General features: G+C 43.9%; 1 long non-coding RNA gene across 2 annotated transcripts in view; it reads left to right on the top strand.

Annotated features, from left to right (window-relative positions):
• Nucleotides 1–12,101, top strand: part of LOC118529594 (uncharacterized) — a 108,504-nt gene that overhangs the window by 76,688 nt on the left and 19,715 nt on the right. The window contains exon 9 of one of the 2 annotated variants that reach the window (XR_013447884.1): nt 8,465–9,082. The exons of the other annotated variant lie outside the window; for it this stretch is intronic. This is a non-coding gene — a long non-coding RNA (uncharacterized LOC118529594). The remainder of the gene's footprint in view (nt 1–8,464; nt 9,083–12,101) is intronic. 2 annotated transcript variants of the gene reach the window in all.

The raw sequence follows: 12,101 nt of genomic DNA, 5'->3' as shown, positions 1-12,101 counted from the left end.
GTGGTGCGGGGGGGGGGGGGGGGGGGGGCGGGGGTACGGCCAAGTTGCAGGGCAGTGGGTCGGAAGTGAAGCATCAGATCAATCCAGTACCGCGCATGCGCCTGGGTTGTTCTGTTGCTGTGTGTCTCTGTGTGCAACGGAATGAGCTCCTGTTCTTTGTCCCTTGTATGGAAGCCTGGATTTGACCAAGAGAGAGCTTCCTGAGGGTACTCCTTAGAGAGGGGAGGGTGAGGGGAGGGTTTGGGGAGGAACCTGGGAGAGAATGAAGAGCAGACAGGGTTTCCCAGAAGGGGGGACCCTGTCATACTGATCTTTTTACTGGGTGAGGAGGGAAACCTGAGAGGAGTTTCTTCTGTCAGGGGCGAGGGCAGGCCCACCCCTCCTCACTTCCCCTGCCTCCAGGGGCTTGTGGAACTCCTGGTGAGCAGTCCTCAGTCCAGCCAAGATCTGGAACAGCTTGAGAGTTTTCTGGCCGAAAAGCTCACCAGACCACTGAGCTGTAGTGCCATTTCTGCCTCCAGCGGGGTCCGTACCCGAGCTTACTGCTCAGGCAAGGAGCTCCCTCAGGCTGGTCAAAGAGAGTTGTATTTTCTGCTACACATCAGGGCTGGACTGACCTTGACAGATGAACCAAGTCGTAGAACAAATGACCTTTATATCAGCCTGAAGTTTAAACTCAGGAATGAACAATAACATCCTGCCAATAACCTCTGTCTTAGCGACTTGGGCTGGGTCCGCGAGATGGAGAAGCGGTCCTTAGCCTGCTCCTTGTGCTGGGTCAGCTCTGAGAGGTCTTCTCCAGCATCCCCAAGTTCAAGGGGAGAGTTTAGAGCCAGGGACCACAGCCCCAGGCCTCAGAAACCAGCAGTCCTTTACTTGGAGCCCGAGAAACCAGGAATGACCTTTCAACATGTGGGACACCCAAGAATCATTGGTTAAGAAGTTTTATCCATTCTCTAACAGTCCCTCCCTCTTATGTCATCTTGTAAGCTTCTGGTTCACACTTGCCAAAGTCAGGTCTAACTTTGAGTGTGAGGAGTCTAGAAGTTGAAGGAGAGTAGTGAGCATATTATTTGAAAATGTATATTGTTCAAGTTCGTTTATTGTAATGTCGTCTGACTCTTCAAATATCTGGAAATCTGTTAGTTTATTTTAAAGGTTGAAAGTAGAGATGCAAATTGCATCAAGCGAAACTAAAACCCTGAGCTCCTTGGTCTTCAGTGTTTTCTTCTGAGGAGACCTGCAACTTTCAGTTTTCTACCCTGAACTCATAGGGCAGAGGGAGAGTCTGAGATTCCTCTGTCGCTAAAGCTGCGCTGTTCCCTGGAGCTTAAAAGTCATCGTATCTTCATCATTTCCTTCTATTGTTTGCTTTTCCAGTCTGAAGTTCTAGGTTCTTTTTTTTTTTTTTATTATTCTTTATAAAAGTTGTAAGAGTAATTTTAAGATTTCTCAGCCTCACAGAGAAATTGCCAACGCTTTGAATCTGATCTGAAGGATAGGTGTGCAGTGGCGCTGGCCTCCTTGTGGCCAGCCCCTGGGTGTCCGACCTGTCTCACCATCACCAAGAGTCGGTATGCATTGTCAGGGGATGGCCAGAATTCAGAGAGGGGAAAGAGGAAGGTCTGTTTAGTGTAATCTACATACGAGCCCAGAGCTGCAGGTGTCTGCCCAGAGTTAACACAAATACCATTTCTTTTCGGCACAGGAAGCCTTCCTTAGACTTGTTTAAAGCATAAAGATCAGGCAGACACCCCAGCGATGACGATGATAAATTACATCTCAAAGAGATGTAAACATACCACCCCTCTCAAATCACCTTTTTTAAAAAAATATTTAATTTATTTATTTGAGGGGAGGAGGGGAGAGAGAGAGAGAGAGAGCACGAGGAGGGGGAGGGGCAGAGGGAGAAGCAGGCTTCCCGCTGAGCAGGGAGCCCGATGCCGGGCTTGACCCCAGGACCCTGGGATCATGACCTGAGCCGAAGGCAGACGCTTAATGACTGAGCCACCCAGGCGCCCCTACTTCTAAAATTACTCTTTTTAAATATTACCCTTATGGATCAATGGGTGAAGTTGATAGCAATAATAAAACTTATTTATTACAATAAATTCCAATTCAATGGCACTTTCTGGTGTACCTGATGAATTTTTTTACGGGGAAGTTGGTCTTGTCTAGACAAAGTCACCAAAGACTTCTGTATGGTTCCTCTCTTGGTGACGTCCCTCCTCATTCCCACCCCCACCACTGCCGCCCCACGCTGCACCCCAACCCCAACAGTGCACACCACACCCAGCTCACGTTTCTATGGTGTTAAAGCGTATTGAGAATATTGGTGTCTTAGCACCTTAAATACATTTTCTAAGGTTCCTTAGGAGATGGTGAACTAGAGCAAAGGAGAATGGAAGAGTTGGTTTTGTTCCCACCTACCGGGAAGGCCAAAGAATAACCAGAGGAAATGAGGTCTTTTGGAACTCCAAAATGGGACTCAAGAACAATGCAGCCTTCTGGAAACTGTGGAGTGTTAGCGGAAGTTATTGCCTGTTACAGGAAGAGTGAGTGAGGCAATGTGTGTTGTGGGACCTCTGTCTGGGCTCTCAGCTGCAGAGGGGCAGCCACCTGGGAAACAAGAGGAGACTTCATTTGGCAAGGCTCAGGCTTGGCCTGGAGGAAGACCCAGAAGCCCCCTTCTGAGTTGTTTGTATTCAAATATGAGCATTAAAATAGACCAAATAGTAGAATATGACTTGGCTTTTCAATTTTAAGAAGATGAACTAGAAGGTGCTTCCCTCCTTTTCCCTCCCTTCCCCTTCCCGAGGGCAATAGAACTTACTGGTTAACAATACTGGATCTGGCTTGTGCCCCTGCTCCGTCACTTCGTCGCTATATGCTCTTAAGCAAGGTACTGTACTCTCTCTGCTCCAATTATTTTTTCTGTAAAATCTGATGATAATAATGGCAACTCATAAATGTTTACCATTAAGAATATGATTACCTCCACCAATATTCATTGTTAAATCCTTTCATTAGGAAAGGGAATGAAGTGATCTGAGGAAATAGGGTGTCCTGGGGCGCCTGGGTGGCTCAGTCGGTTAAGCATTGGACTCTTGGTTTCAGCTCAGGTCACAATCTCAAGTTCATTGTGGAGCCTGCTTGTCCCTCTCTGTGCCCCTCCCCCCATTTGTGTGCACTCTCTCTCAAATAAATAAATAGAACCTAAAAAAAAAAAAAAGAAAGAAAGAAGGTGTCCTAACTACCAAAATCTACGCTATGAATTTTAGCTTCCTTAACACACTTTTAAACAACTTCTTTTATCATGAACATCTTTTTATTTATCTACCCATCTGTCTGTACACCCATGCATCCTGTCATCCCTCCAGCCATCTATTCAGTGTGTATTTCTAAATACCTGCCATGTGTCGGACACAGGGCTATACCAAGGGCCTCTCCAATTAGAGAGGGGGAGGGAAGAAACCGCCACCCAAGCCAGCCAGGATGCAAAACTCTGATTCAGTATGTGGCCAACATTTTCAGTATTTATCCATTAACATGGATACAAAATATGCTCTATTTTGCCTAATACCAAAAGCAAGCATGTGTGTAGTAATAAACACTTAAAACTTTCACGTGTATTTTTTAAATTTTATTTTTTTAAAAATTATGGTAAAACACACATAACACAAAATTTACCATCTTCACCACTTCTCAGTGTGAAGTTCAGTGGCATGAAGCGCATTCACATTATTGCGCAACCATCACCAGCATCCATCTCCAGAACTTTCCCATCTTCCCAAACTGAAACTGTGTACCCATGAAACACCAAATCCCTATTCCTCCCTCCCTCCCTCTAACCCCTAGTAACCACCATTTTACCTTATGGCTTTATAAATTTGGCTACTTGGGGTGCCTCCTATAAAGCAGAATAAGGCAGTATTTGTCCTTTTGTGACCGGCCTGTTTCACATAATGGAATGTGCTCAAGGTTATCCAAGGACATGTCAGAATGTCCTTCCCTTTTAAGGTTGAATAATGTTCCATTGTATGTATAACCACAGTTTTATCCATTCAACTGTCAATGGACATGGGTCACTTCCACCTTTTGGCTATTGTGAGTAATGCTGCCATAAACATGAGTATACACACACACTTACTATTTTGATAATAATAATTCAAAAGCAAACTGGTTGCTTAATGGCAAGTAACAGGTAACGACATTTCAGTTTCATAAACAGAACTCATTTACTCCTTCAATAAACATTCACTATCTTCTGAGTGCCAGGTGCTGGGGCAGTGTGCTAGGGTGTCCAGGGTGAACCCACAGGCTGTCACAGAGTTTCTAGTTACCTGGGGAGGGAGCTATTAAACAACTGCATGTACAAATCAGCATATGATTATTCACTGCGATCAGTGCTGTGAAGGGAAAGAGCAGGATGCCTCGAGAAAGCATTGATTGGGTGACCTGACTCAGGCAGGGCAGTCAGGGAGGGGTTTTTTGACAAGGTGACATTTTGCTGAGGCCTGAGAATCAGAAGTCAGGCTGGTGCAGAGTGGGAGGGAAGAAACTTCTGGGTGAGGACACAGCACAAACAAGTTCTGGGCAAAAGTCCAGAACTGTTTTTCCAACGCCCCCTTTGCAAATCAGTTCTGACCGTGTTTCTGGTTGCTCAGTGTGACTTGAGTTCCTAACGTTTGAGCAGCTCAGAGTTTTAGTTTATGAGTCAAGCATAAAACTACCTGCTACTGATCTACTTTGTGACTTTGGAATTGTAGTGTCGTGGGATGGCTAGAAGCATGGATATCCTTCTCCAGGCTGTACTTAACCCAACCTTGGGGAAGCCATAACAAGGATCCTTGCTGGATCCAAATAAGAGGCAGTGATAAGTAGGGTGAGGCAGTGATAAGTAGGGTGAGGCTCTTGGAAACTTTTGGGAAAAGGAGTGCTGTCTCAGTGTGAAGTGTGACTCATATAGAGCCCTTTCTGGATAAGAGGTGCTTTGAAAACCTACACATTACCTCTTTTTCATTTTATACTTCTTTGACTCATAGTGGAATAATTCTCAAGGCAGGAGACTTTATGTTGCAGAGTGGATTGCCAAGGAAGAAATTTGGGCTTTTTATGCAGTCGACTGGAATGGTGGCAAGTGGGAATAAAAAATGACAGTTGCCTCCTTTAAGCAGCATTGGCAAGTATCTCAAGCCCACGTCAGCCTCCTCTACCCTCGTTGTTAATGTGTGACTCTCTTGCTCAGGCCTGTGTACCAAAGTCATTTCCCTCAGACCCACTTTATAGGGGAAGTGAGTGTTCAGTATGTGTGAGTGGTGGTAGAAGGAGGTTCTTTCACGAGGTGAAGTGACTGGACACTCATAATCACCTATCTCTCCTAGATGACTCTGAGAGAGGGTCACCATCAGTGAAAGTCTAGAAGCATTAAGCTCTTTTGTTGTTGCTGCTGTTACCTATGTTATTTTTCATTGAGATGTCCCTGTAGGATAGAGAACCATTTCTAGTTATATTAGTCTCAGGTAGCCAAGTAATATAGTACTTCTGTTTTAGTCATTCACTTTTCTCTTTATGTAATGCCAACTCGGTGTTTCCTTTTCCCCTTGATTTGAGGCTGGCTTGTTTTGTTTGTCTGTTTGTTTGTTAAAGTACTTTTTAATATATGTTCTATGCAGTCTTTTTCAAAATTTTTGACCACAACCCATAGCAAGAAATATGTTTTACTTCATCCAAAAGTAACAAAACTTCACAAAAACAATATGTATTCTTCCTATAGGAGATGCAACCTGGTATTTTCTACTTGATAATATTCTCTTTAGTTATGTTCTATTTAATTTTTTAAATGCTAGTAGAACCCTACTAAAGTGTTGTTATGATTCTCGAAAGGGTTAAGGCAGTGTGCGACCAGGCCATTGAGCCTTCTGTGGTTTGTTACTTTTTCAGTGTGTACAAGTTCATCTCAATAGGTTTTGGACTCCTTCGGTATGGTATAGTGGGGTTTTCATTTTTCTGCAGGGCTCAGGACATGGCATGTGTTTTCAAAGGAAAATGGTTGAATTAGGTGAGTTTTGAACTTGAGTTTGAACTTGAGTCTTGAGTTTTGAACTCCCTGTCGTTCCCAGGTTGGCTTGAATCAGAAGAGAAAAAAAACTTCAGATAGGTAACCTCTGTGAATTAAGAGTTCTGGGGAATTTGGCTTCCTCTGGTAAAAATTACAACTAGCTGGAATCTCTTTTTTTGAAGAGCAGCAGTTAGCATCTCTCTCACGTTCATTTGGTCATAAACAGCTTTTGGGAGACAGACTGAGCCTTGGCTAACTCTGTAAGTATGAGTTTCCCATCGACCAAATAAGGAAACCTCCCTCACAGGATTTTGAGGATTATATCGAACACTATAGGTATAGTACTTAATAATTCCTCAATATTAGCCATTCTTGTCATTTTTACTTTCAAATACATTAGCTGCTAAGAATCCACAACATTCTCTATCTTCATATTTGGTTCTTTCAGCCTGTGTGGTTAAGAGAAAATGATCAAGAGAAGGTGGAAGGGAAAAGTTCCAGGAGGCCACAGGCTGTATCTTTTTCACCCCTACATCTCCAACATCCAGCATCCATCATAGGTTATTCAGTAGTTGGTAAATATGGCATCATAAGAGAAGAAGGATGAAGAAGAGAACGGAAACCCATGGTCCCAGTTGAAACTCATGATTGATTGCCCAAGTTCCAAACTGGAGCCAGTTCGCAGACACCCATTGATTCAAGATCAGGTCTCTTAAGGATGGATTCTGCAACATGGAGGCAAGTGCATAGAGTAGTGATTCTCCAGTACTTCCTTAAAGGAATCTAAAGCTATTTACTTGGGTATCCATCCACTGAGGAATAGGTTATAACTAGCTTGACCAAAGGCTGGTGGTTATAGGTCTGAGTTAATGTTGACTCCTAGCTTTATTGGAGTCATGGCTCTGGTCCATCTCATGGTGGGTCTAATGGGTCCATAGAACCAACAGGTGGTCATTCCCCAAATTCCTGAATATATATTTGGTAAAAACATACTTAGCTTGGTAGAATACTCCTATTGGTTTCTGGGCCTGTGGAGTAAGAGCTATTGTAGTAGGAAAAGTCAAGTGGAAGCCCATTGCCACACCAGAGTAGTAAATCAAAAGCAGAATTGCCTCTTGGAAAGAATGACAGACATGTGTGACACTAAATGACTTAAATGATACAAAAGTAGTGGTTTTCATGATAATTGCCAGGCTGGTCTTTGCAAAACCAGATGGATCATGGCATATGACAATGGACTACTGCAGACATGATCAGAAAGTGGCTTCAGTTACACTGGTTCTGTCAGATGGGCTCTTAATTAGTGTAGATCCTCATAGCCTCAGTATGAGGGATGCAGCTATTGATCTGGTCTGTGCATTCTTTTCCATAAGGAAAGAGGAAGAGTAATGCAGTTAGCGTTCATATGGGAGAGACAACAGTATACAGCCATGTTCTAGTTTGAGGGATATATTGATTTTCTTGCACTCTATCATAATACAGTCTGAAAGGATCTGGATTGGCTGGACCTTCTGAAGAATATTGATCCACTCAAGTACTTTGGATGCCTTAGTAAGATGAATGCTCCAGAGAGTAGGAGATAAACTCTCCAAAGATTCAGGGACCCACCACATCAGTGAAGATAGTTATGATAGGTAGTTTGGCATGTGCTCAATTGATGCTTACTTCGTATTTAGGTGGTCTGTCTCTACCAGTGTCCAGTGGTCTGGGGTATGCCAAGATAAGCCCTCCAAAGGAACAAACAAGTACCTTGTTCTTAGTAAGGACAAAGTAAGGAACCAGTGGGTACCTTGAACCTACCACTACTAAGAAAGAAGCAGGATAATTGTCAGATCTTTTGGGTTTTGAAGGCAGTATATTATACACTTGAGGGAATATTTCTCTAACTTATTAAGTGACATGGAAGCTAGCTAGTTTTGCATTGGACCTGGAGCGAGAAAAGTCCTTGTAGTAAAAACAGTTGCTGTTTGGACTCTATGAGCCAGCAGACTTCATGGTCCTTCAGGCATCTGAGTAGAAAGGGCTGCTGACTAGAGGTTCTTCTAAGCCCCCAACGGGGAATTCTAGCACAGACTTCTAAGATTCTGGAGCAAGGCCTATTGTCTGTGGCAGAGTATCCTACACCATTTGAAAAATATCTCTTGACTTGTTATTGGGCACTGGTAGAGACAGACCACCTAAATACGGAGTAAGCATCAATTGAGCACATGCCAAACTACCTATCATAACCTGTGTTCTATCAGCCCCACCAAGATACAAGGTCAAAGAAACTCAGCAGCAGTCCAGTATAGAATGGAAGTGGTACATCCTGGACTGGGCTTGAGCAGGTCCATAGGACACAAATAAGCTGGTGGCCCAAATCTTCATGTCACATACAACTTTGCATTAATGTCTTCCCCTCAGCTCATATCTATTGCCACAAAGGGGATTTCTTATGACCAGCTGATGGAGAAAACCTGAACTTGACTCACAGATGGATCAGCTAGATATATTGACACAAGCTGAAAATGGACTGTTGTTTCATGACAGCTTCCCTTGTGGCCCTGAAAGATGTGATGAGAGATATCCTTCAATGGGCAGTTCTGCACCAGCACTGCATCTGGTCATTGACTTCAGATAGCAAGAAAAGCGGCTTAAAGTAAGAATATATATGGGCTCTGGGTAAGTGACCGATGATTTGGCTGGTTTTTAAGGAGCACAGAAGGAGAGGGGACAAGAAGCTCTGGGGATGAGATATGTAACTGGACCTACTGGAGAGGTCATAAAGTGTGAAGATCTTTGTGTTGCATATGACCACACACCAAGAACCACTGCAGCAGAAGTGCTGAACAAGCAAACAAATAGGATGACTTGGCCGGTTGACGTCAGCCTCTGCCCTTGCAATGGGCTCATGAATGGAACAATTATGAAGGCAGAGATGGAGCCCCACAGCATGGATTCCCTCTCACCAAAGCTGATTTAGCTACTGCTGCTACTGAAAATCAAATCTGAGTTCCTTGAGCAGACCAGAAAGGCATTGCGGTAAGTCTAGTATCTAAGTCCCATTTCATCCTAAATAAAGTGGTGATTCATGTTCACAGAGATTGACAAGTACTCTGGACATGGATTTGTCTTTTCTGCCCACGAGACCTTGGCCAATACACTATCCAAGGGCTCAGGCAGTGTGTGATTCACTGACGTGGGATTGCACCCAGCGTCTCCTTAGACTAAAGACTCATTTGATGGCAAAGGAGGTAAGGCAGTGGGCACAGGACCATGGGATCACTGATTCTACCCCATACCACACCATTCAGAAGTTGCCAACCTGATAGAATGGTGGAAAAGGCTTTCAACAAAGCAGCCGAATCACCAGCTTGAATATGACACCCTGTGGTAAGTAAGGCACTATTTCAAGATGCAGGAGACTTTTTAAGACTAATGCTATTATACATGCTGGATCCGTAAGAGGTAAAAATCATGGCTCCAGAAAATAGCCATGGCTTTGGTCATCAGCATTTCCATCATCATGTCTGACTTGAGAAATTTGTGTTTTCTACCCATACAGTTTTAGACATCCTGATTTTTAGAGGTGCTGCTAACACCAAGAAACACAGTAAGGATTCTGGTAAATGTAAAGCTACAGCTGGGCCCTCTGGTCACATGGTCTCCTTATGCCAATTGACAACTGGACAAGGGAAAATTTATTTTAAGGAGGAACAATTGATTCTGAACATCATGAGGGACTGCTGGTACATGCAGAAAACTGGGGGCAATGTGTTTGGCATTTCGATGATCCTCCTGGGGTGACTCTTGGTGCTTTCAGGCTCAGTTTAAATTGCAATTGGGCAAGTAGAGCAAACATGGCCTGATTAGGGCATGGTCCGAAGAACTTAGATGCTGCATGAAAGTCACCTAGGACCCCTGATGTGCTACCCAAGGGTGAGGGGAATTAACCATAGGTGGTAGAACAGGGCAATAATGATGATGAAGTATGGCCCTGGGACCAGCTGCAGCCATGGGGGCTATAACTCATCCCACTAACAATCCTCTTGTAAGTTTCCTTTGGAATTATGACACAGAATCCTGAAGAAACAGGCCTGGATGGAGGGCACTGGCTGTGAGAACAAGTGAAAGTGAATAGTGAAAGGGGTGGACTGTAATAGGAGCTGTGCTCCTGTGCTCGGATCCACTCTCCTGGGCTGGAATGCCCCACTGCTTTGTGTGTCCGTGGCTCATAGGTATCAGTTGTTCCCTTCTCTAAAACATTTCCTTCTGCTGATGGGAACAGCCTTGTCAGGAAAATTTGCACTGACTTCCAGGATGGGGGGGGCCCACAGGCAATGGCTGACTGCAAAAGGGGGTATGAAAGGCAGGATCTTTTGCATCGTGTGGGATTGATGAGTCTGCAGCTCTGTTTATGCTCTGGAGCTCCCTTCAAATCAGGCCAAGGCTGGACTTTCCTGATACAAGAGCCTTGCTCAGCTCTTTCCTCTCCCCACCACCACGCTTCACTCCCTCTCTCCCTCACCAGTTTGTCCTGTAGGCACTTGCTCAATAAATCTTGAACACCTGAAACTCTGACCTTCTCCCTCCTTTGGTCCTTGGGCCTGGGGAGAAGGTATTCTATTCATTATCCCGTGAACAAAAGTAAGAATGTTGGTGAAAGGAGCCACCAGAAGGCAGAATTTTTCGAAGTGAAGGACACCATGGAGGGTAAAATTTACTCAGGACCACCTCTTATTTTTATGTTTTTTTAATCAACGCATAATGCATGCACAGAAAAGCACACTGAAATATACGGCTTGCCGAACTTTTACAAGGACATTGCAGAACAAGAGGAGAAAGGGTACAGGTGTCACATACTCTCCTATAACTAGGCCCAGAAACAACCATCAACTTCTATTTTTGTTTCACAGGCTAGAGCTTGTCACATCGCCCACCTACAAGAGGAAGGGAGAATTGGAAGTGGGTAAGATTAGGAATCTCTATAGTAATAAACACCATTTTGGCAAAGTCAATTTTTTTTCCCACTGAGTTTTCTTGTACGTATCAATTTCTCTCCTTTCGCCAGTTTCGGTGGCCCACCTCGAACCATCCCAGCCCAATATACAGAAGAGGAAAGATTTTGTCTTCAGTATATTCATTCCAATGATAAATTTTGAAGCACCTGATTGATTTGATTTAGGCCAAATACCACTAAATGACAGTGAAGTCACCTTGACTACAATTTGAGGTTCAATCTGAAACAAAATGACAGCTAAGAAACATTCTATAAGGCATATCTTCTGCAATTTTTAACAACTTGCAAAGAAATTTTGCATATGGATAGAGGCTACAAGGACACCTGATTACACCAAGAGAGGTGCACAATTTAGAGAATCCCTGATGATACCAGGAACAAATGTAAAAATAATCACAGATCCTTTGATATTAATGCACATTGTCATAATGACGGCCATTACTGGCTGTGGGGCCACATTCCATAATGAACCTTTTTTGGGACTTAGCGTTGCATAGAAGTGCCAGAGATACTGTTTCTATTAATGAATGTGTAGTTCTAAGCTGGGACAGTGGCAAAACTATATTATTCTGTGAACAAAATTCTGCTGAATTCACAGACAGGTGACATTGTGTGGGCACTAATGTATATGGGGCTCTCTGTTATAATAAGGCTGCTATTATCTTTAACACAATGATGCTGAATGTGCCCGGGACTTATCGGTAGGTGCTGCTAGCCAAGACTTAACTCTTTGTGGTCTGAGTTAAGCAGCTCCTTGTGGTCCTATCAGTGGTTTCCAACCTCAGCAAGTCACAGTCTCGTTTTTACTTTGTTTTCTTTTTTGCCTGCTTCCACCCTCCCTTTCTTTCTTTCCTTGTATGTTTTGGTAATGACCTCTTTGGCATCCAGATTCTTCTCTACATGGGAGCGCGTATTCTGCCCATTTGTCTGAGCCCATTGTTGACTGACGGCTCGATTAATGGAGTCTGGGGGAGATGCACCCTTGTACTTTGTCTGCGGCTCCTGTCCCATCCCCCGCCTACAAGGGCTCCATAGGGCAGT

The sequence above is a fragment of the Halichoerus grypus genome, chromosome 5 (genome assembly GCF_964656455.1).
Source record: "Halichoerus grypus chromosome 5, mHalGry1.hap1.1, whole genome shotgun sequence".
In the NCBI taxonomy this organism is placed as follows: Eukaryota; Metazoa; Chordata; class Mammalia; order Carnivora; family Phocidae; genus Halichoerus; species Halichoerus grypus.
This window is presented reverse-complemented; position numbering and strand designations above follow the sequence as displayed.